Source organism: Nomascus leucogenys, chromosome X, assembly GCF_006542625.1.
Source record: "Nomascus leucogenys isolate Asia chromosome X, Asia_NLE_v1, whole genome shotgun sequence".
NCBI lineage: Eukaryota > Metazoa > Chordata > Mammalia > Primates > Hylobatidae > Nomascus > Nomascus leucogenys.
Window position 1 is genome coordinate 125,236,924 of NC_044406.1, and position 7,963 is coordinate 125,244,886.

The 7,963-nt window shown below is 40.8% G+C and overlaps 1 non-coding gene across 1 annotated transcript; it reads right to left on the minus strand.

Annotated features, from left to right (window-relative positions):
* Positions 1-3,034: 3,034 nt before the first annotated feature.
* On the minus strand, positions 3,035-3,138 carry LOC115833465. The gene has a single exon (XR_004028896.1). It is a non-coding gene; the product is annotated as a small nucleolar RNA U13 (small nucleolar RNA).
* Positions 3,139-7,963: the final 4,825 nt, after the last annotated feature.

Here is a 7,963-nt window from a genome sequence, read left to right on the forward strand (position 1 = left end):
CAATACATGAAGAGATTCACCTCTTAGCAATTACTGTATCAATTTTAAGGATTCCAGTATTCCAGAATATCATATTTTATTATAACAGCATTATTGAGATAGAATGCATATGCCACACAATTCTCCCATTTAAAATGTACAATTCAATGGTTTTAATATATTTACAGAGATGTACAACCATCACAATGTAATTTTAGAACATCTCATCATCCCCAAAAGAAACCTGTACCCTTTAGCTGTCACTTCCTAAGGCCCCACATCACCACCAGCCCTAGGAAACCACTAATCTATTTTCTGTCTCAATGGATCTACCTATTCTGGACATTTCATGTAGATGGAATCCTACAATATGTAGCTTTTATATTTGGATTCTTTCACTTAGCATGTTCTCCCGGTTTAACCATGCTGTAGCATGTATCTGTATTTCATTCCTTTTTAAGGCTGAATAACACTTCATTGTATGGCTAGACCACATTTTGTTTATTCATTCATCAGTTGATAGATACCATGTTTTTTAAATATAGAAATATTGAAACCCTGATATTTTAAAACTAACAAAATATTTTTTCTCCTAAGAACATTGTCATTTTTATCTGAAATCTAATCTTTGGATGTGCACAGAGAATATCCTGTATTAAAATTTCAAGCTAGAGATACACTCATTTTGAAAGTATTCTCAGGACAAACTTTCCAAGGCCTCTTATTGTTGTTGAAATAGCTAGTTCTGGGTTACTTGTGTGGTCGAGCATCTTTTTCTGTTTCCTAGTCATTTATCTGTTCTTTCAGAGTCTGTTTGTGTCCTTGGTCTTCTTTCAGAGGACCCTGATGGAATAAACTTAGAATAGGGTGTGGGCATTAAAATGGGGGCATGAGAACGAAGTTGTGATGGAGGATGATGAGAGGAGAGAAATAGGTGCTGGGAGATTCTTAGGCCCAATTTCCAACGTTTTCCCTTTAACCTGACCACTTCCTTTTCTCTGGTTTAGGTTCCTTCTGCTTCCTTCCTCCTTTTCCATCCAAGCCAGATTTCTTTTCTTAGGAGCCTACCCCTCCTGTGATAATTTGTTCGACCCAGAATCTTCATTCTCAAGCATCCTGTCTGGAGGCACTCAACCCAGAAGGACAGAACAGCCTCATCTGAGCCTCCCCCAGGAGGAACAGCACGTTATAATATTGGGAAGAAGATGATAACCGTATCTCCATTTTAATAGAATACTGATATTTTGGCATGACTTGAAATACCCTTGTAGTTGGAGGAGAGTTTCACCACCACTACCCATATTCAGACCAAGCCATGGATCCAAGGACCTTGCGGGTCAGCTGAAACCCAGAGGTCTATAGCATTTGGGCTACATCTCAGTCACTGGCTCTGTGGCTGTTGCTATTGCAGACCCCTCCCAGGCCACTGTGGTTCTTCAGGATGCAAAGAAAGACACTTCCTTCCTTACCTTCCCCTCAATGTTTAAAGGCTGTTTCATGCAATAATCAGTCTGTGTAGTTTGAAATGGCAGATGAAACACACTATTTCCACTATTTTTGGAAGGTCAGAAGTAGATAAAGTCATGAGCAAATGTTCAGGAAACCCCAGCTTAGGATGAGGTGGGAGATAGGCTCACAGAAAGGAATATGGACCAAAGGGAAGCCTTGCGATTTGGAGACACCAGGTGCTGTGAAGGGTAGGAGTGAGGCTCATGCCTAAGAACAGTGACATTCATTAAAAGACTCTAATGTGGGAAAATCCCTCCTGCCTCCCCAGATCCACCCATTATCGAAGGACAGCACCCACACATAGCACATCCCCTCCTCCCAAGGGAGTAGAGACTTCTCTGGGGAAATTGAAGGCCCTCTGGAGGGAAAAACCTCCCAATCTGGTATTTAGGGGTTTCCCATTATAAGATTCTATACCTCCTCTTGGTCACCCTAAAGCAATGATTTCCAGTTGGCAATCCTCTCCTATAAATTCCCCCCATCAGTTTTTCTGGATCTCACCTTTAAATATGAACAGGCAGGCTAAGATCACCAAATGTTTGAGGTAAGTCACTGTGATGGTTACTTTTATGTGTCAACTTGGCTAGGCTATAATTAATCAATCAAACACTAACCTGGGTGTTGCTGTGAGGTTTTTGTAGATATGATTAACTTCTACAATCAGTTGACTTTAAACAAAGGAGATTATCCTTGAAAACCGTAACGCATCTAATCATTGAAAGGTCTTAACAGCAAAACTAAAATTTCCCTGAAGGAGAAGAAATTCTGCCTCAAGTCTGAAGTGTCAACTCCTGCCTGAGAATTTCCAGCCTGCTGGCTTGCTTTATATATTTCAAACTTGCCTAGCTAGCACCCCATGATCCTGAAAATCAATTTCTTGAAATAACCACCTACCTACTACAAAAACACCCTTTCTCTGTCTCTGTCTTTCTCTGCCTCTGTGTGTCTCACTCTGTCAATAGATTATACATGCATGTATATAATGTATATAATACACAATTTTAAAATACACATATAATACACAAATGTAAAGCACACACGTAAGATTCTACATATACATGTACAAATTTTACTAGCTCTTGTTTCTCGGGTAGAACCCCAACAGACAGAAGTCACCAAATGCAAAAGGAGACCAAGACAAACAGTGAAAATTATCTGGGCCCTGCCTGCTTTGTCAAACTTAACCTTGTACACTTTGCTCCAACCACACTAGCCTTCTTGGTGTTCCTGGAACACAGAGTGCTTGTTCTTTTCTCAGAGTCCATCACCCCTGGGGCTACCTCCCACTGCAATGGTTTACCTGGCCTGCTATCCAGATTGTATTCAGGTCTCTGTTCAAGTACTATCACAGCAGAGACACGGTCCCAGCCTACTCTTTAAAACAAACATCCCCCTACTCCCATATGCTCCATCCACTGAATTTTGTTCGTTCATAGCAATGACAACTTCCTTAAATAATATTATGTATTTGTATATTTACTAGTTTTTTCTCTGACAAGAAAAAATTGTCTACAACAGGAACCCTTTACGTCTTTTCTTCCCTTCATGTCAGACGGGTAATGTGCCAATGTTGTAACAAGTTTTGAGGGAGGCACATCTCACACATGTACATGAAAAACCAATCATCATGCTTATGAACTAAAGAAGGATCTATTCGTGTCTTGTTCACCATTGTGTCCCCATCATCTAACACAGTGCCTGGTCCTTTAAGAGTTGAAGAGATGATATATGGACGGAATGATAAATGAAAAAAATCTCTGAAAGAAACAGACGTAGTTCAGGGAATAGTGAACTTTAAAAACAATGCTAATTGGTTACACACTGAAAGATCCAAATCATTATTATAATCCATAAATAATAATGGAATACGGTGAACAAAGAACAATTGGAGAAAAAGAAAGAGAGCTTTAGACCTGAAAAAGATTGGTGGAACTTTAAAACTTCCACAGAAGAGTCCTAAGCTACCAACACAATGTCACTGAATGCAAAATTGGGAAGGGAAGTGCAGAGTTGGCCCTCACTAGCTGGTTCAAGCCAATATCAGCACAACACTGATAGGTGCAGGTAGCTGATGTGGTAGACACTGTAATGTGCCCTTCAGATCCTCCCTCAGGAATGAAGGACTTATTATCCCATCTGTTGAGAAGGCTGCCAGATAAGTCTTTGGCTGTCAGCCTTATTCAGGGATTGCCTCAGCTGAAAAGACCTACCTAGCCAAGGTCATAGCCCCTTCCAAAGGCATCCCACATTAAATGACTGAACAACTTGGGGTATCAGGGGCCAGTTTCCTGGTCCCAAATGGGGACCACTCCAGCAAATTATCCAATCTTCAGAACTTGTAAGGTTGCATGAGGCTTCTGTCACGAAGCCTTCTTCCTTCTCTTCCCTACTCTTCTGCATGTGTTAATCCCAGTAATGTGCCCTAATACAGCTTCTGTATCTATTTTCTCTTCTAAGTCATGAATTGAAGTCATTAGATGATAGTGATCAGGAGAAGAGAGAGGAGTGAGTGTAGGAAATTTGAGGATAAAAGGTAAGGGTGAAATTGTTATTTTAGAGTGAGAAATTGAGTTTCTAGCAAAGTATAGTGGAATTGTCTCAGTGTTGAGTGAGAAAAAAAGATAAGAGACATGAAGAATAAATTCAGGAGGTCCAATATCCCACAGGAATCCAAGAGAAAAAAAGAACAGAGAAAATAGGAAAGGATAGGCTGGGCACGGTGGCTCATGCCTGTAATCCCAGCAATTTGGCAGGCCGAGGATGGGGGTCACCTGAGGTCAGGAGTTCAAGACCAGCCTAGCCAACATGGTGAAACCCCATCTCTACAAAAATACAAAAATTAGCTGGGCATGATGGCGGGTGCCTGTTAATACCAGCTACCTGGGAGGCTGAGGCAGGAGAATTGCTTAAACCCAGGAGGTGGAGGTTGCAGTGAGCCAAGATTGTGCCATTGCACTCCAGCCTGGGTGACAAAGTGAGACTCTGTCAAAACAAACAAACAAACAAAAAACAAAAAACACACACAAGGGAAAATGGGGAAGGATATTTCAAGGAAATAATAGAAGAAATAGAAAAAAAATTTCTGGAACCGAAGAACAAGAATATTTGTATTAAAAGGGCCTATCAAATGCAAAATGAGATTATTCAAAAATAACCACACTGGTATACATCCTTATGAATTTTAAAGTACACCACGGACATGAAAGAGAACTTAAATATTTATAGCTGGAAAGAAGTAAATCTCTTACAGAGGATCAATAGGCACAGAGAAAGCTTTCAATAACTTCCAACATCCCTTCATGATAAAACCCCTCAACAGACTAGGCATCAAAAAACATATGTCAAAATAATAACAGCCATTTATGACAAACCCACAGTAAACATCATATCGAATGGGCAAAATTTGGAACCATTCACCTTGAGAACTAGAACAAGATAAGGATGCCCTCTCTCCACTCCTATTCAACATAGTACTGGAAGTCCTAGCCAGAGCAATCAGGCAAGAGAAAGAAATAAAAAGCATCCACGTATGAAAAGAAGTCACACAATCTCTTTTCCTTGATGATATGAATCTATACTTAGAAAATTTTAAAGATGCTGCCAAAAGGCTCCTAGAAATTGCCTTGTGAACTTGCATATGATTGGCTTATAAATTTGGACAGCTTAAGTTGCAGGATACAAAATTAATGTACAAAAATCAGTACCATTTCTATGCATCAACAACATCCAGGCTGAGAGTGAAATCAAGAACACAGTCCCCAAAATCTCACAAATCACCACTAAAGAAGTTACTCATGTAACCAAACACCACCCATTCCCCAATAACCTGTGGAAATGAAAAACAAAAATAAAGAACACAATCCCACTTACAACAGCCACAAAGAAAATGAAATACCTAGAAACACACCTAACCAAGGAGGTGAAAAGTTTCTACAAGGAGAACTACAAAACACTGCTGAAAGAAATCAGGAATGACACAAATAAATGGAAAAACATTCCATGTTCATGGATTGGAAGAATCAATATCATAAAAATGGCCATACTGCCCAAAGCAATTTACAGATTCAGTGCTATTCCTATCAAACTGCTAATGGCATTCTTCACAGAATTAGAAAAAAAAACTATTCTAAAATTCACATGAAACCAAAAAAAGAGCCCAAATAACCAAAGCAATCCAAAGCAAAAAGAACAAAGATGGAGGCATCACACTATCCAACTTTGAACTATACTATAAAGCCACAGTAAACAAAACAACTTGGGTGGCCGGGCACAGTGGCTCACATCTGTAATCCCAGCACTTTGGGAGGCTGAGGTGGGCAGATGACTTGAGGTCAGGAGTTTGAGACCAGCCTGGCCAACATGGTGAAACCCCATCTCTACTAAAACATACACAAATCAGCCAGGCGTGGTGGCGGGCACCTGTAATTCCAGCTACTCGGGAGGCTGAGGCAGGAGAATTGCTTGAATCCCAGGGGCATAGGTTGCAGTGAGCTGAGATCATGCCATTGCACTCCAGCCTGGGCGACAGAGTGAGACTCAATCTCAAAAACAAACAAACAAACAAACAAATAAAGACAGCTTGGTAGTGGTACAAAAACAGATACATAAACCAATGGAACAGAATAGAGAACTCAGCTGCACAGCTACAAGCATCTGATCTTTGACAAGGCTAACCAAAACAAGCAATGGGAAAACAATTCCACATTCAGTAAATGGTGCTGAGATAACTGGCTAGCCATATGCAGAAGATTGAAGCTGGACCCCTACCTTTCTCCATATGCAAAAATTAACTAAAAATGGATTAAAGATTTTAATGTAAGATCTCAAACTATAGAAATCCTGGAAGAAAACCTAGGAAATACTCTTTTTGACATTGGCCTTGGTAAATAATTTTTGGCTAAGTCCCTAAAAGCAATTGCAATAAAACCAGAAATAGACAAGTGGGACCTCATTAAACTAAAGAGCTTCTGTACAGCAAAAGAAACTATCAGCAGAGCAAACAGACAACCTACAGAATGGGAGAAGATATTTGCAAACTATGTATCTGACAAAGGTCTAATACTCAGAATCTATAGGGAACTTAAATAAATTAACAAGTAAAAACCAAATAACACCATTAAAAAGTGGCCAAATGACATGAACAGACACTTTTCGAAAGAAGACATACAAATGGCCAACAAATATACGAAACAATACTCAGCATCACTAATCATCAGAGAAATGCAAATCAAAACCACAATGAGATACCATCTCACACCAGTCAGAATGGCTATTACTAAAAAGTCAAAAAACAACAGATGCTGGCTGGCAAGGCAGCAGAGAAAAGCAAACACTTATACACTGTTGGTGGAAATGTAAATTAGTCCAGCCGCTGTGGAAAGCAGTCTGGAGATTTCTGAAAGAACTTAAAACAATTCTACCACTGGATACAGCAATCCCATTACTGGGTATGTACCCAAAAGAAATTATTCTACCAAAAAGACACATGCACTTGTATGTTCATCACTGCACTGTTCACAATAGCAAAGACATGGAATCAACCCAGGTTCCCATCAGTGGTAAATGGGACAAAGAAAATGTGCTACATATACACTATGGAATACTAGGCAGCCATAAAAAAGAATGAAATCATTCTTTGCAGCAACGTGCACGGAACTGGAGGCCATAATTCTAAGCAAGTTAGTGCAGGAACAGAAAACCAAATACCACATGTTCTCATTTATGAAGGGAGCTAAGCACTGAGCACACATGGACATTAATATGGGAACAACAGATATTGTGGACTACTAGAGGGTGCAGGGAGGTGGGGAGGATAAAAAAAAAAACAACTACTGGGCACTATGCTCACTACCAGGATGACAGGATCTGTACCTTCAACATCAGCATCATGTAATATTCCCATATAACAAATCTGCACATGTACCCCCTTATCTAAAATTAAAGTTGAAAAAAAATGGCCACCCACCTTCTGGGAAGTGAGGAGCGCCTCTGCCCGGCCGCCCCGTCTGGGAAGTGAGGAGCGCCTCTGCCCGGCCGCCCCGTCTGGGAAGTGAGGAGCGCCTCTGCCCGGCTGCCCCGTCTGGGATGTGGGGAGTGCCTCTGCCCGACCGCCCCGTCTGGGAGGTCTACCACGGAGGCCAGAAGCAATGTGGGGGCTGGACGTGGTGGCTCACGCCTGTAGTCCCGGCGCTCTGGGAGGCCGAGGCGGGTTGATCACTTCAGGCTAGGAGTTCGAGACCAGCCTGGCCAACATGGCGAAACATATGAAAAATACAACAGACAAACCAACCAACCAACCCAGAGACAACAAAACAGGTCTACCCTGGAGCCATACTCTAATTTTTTCTATTTTCCTCCCTTTCTGATCCTTTATCCCACTTTCTTTTTCTTCCTCTTCCTTCTCCTTCTTCTTTGTCAAATAGAGGATTGAGTTATTATCATTGATCCGTACAAAGTCCCTCTCATTCATTTTCTT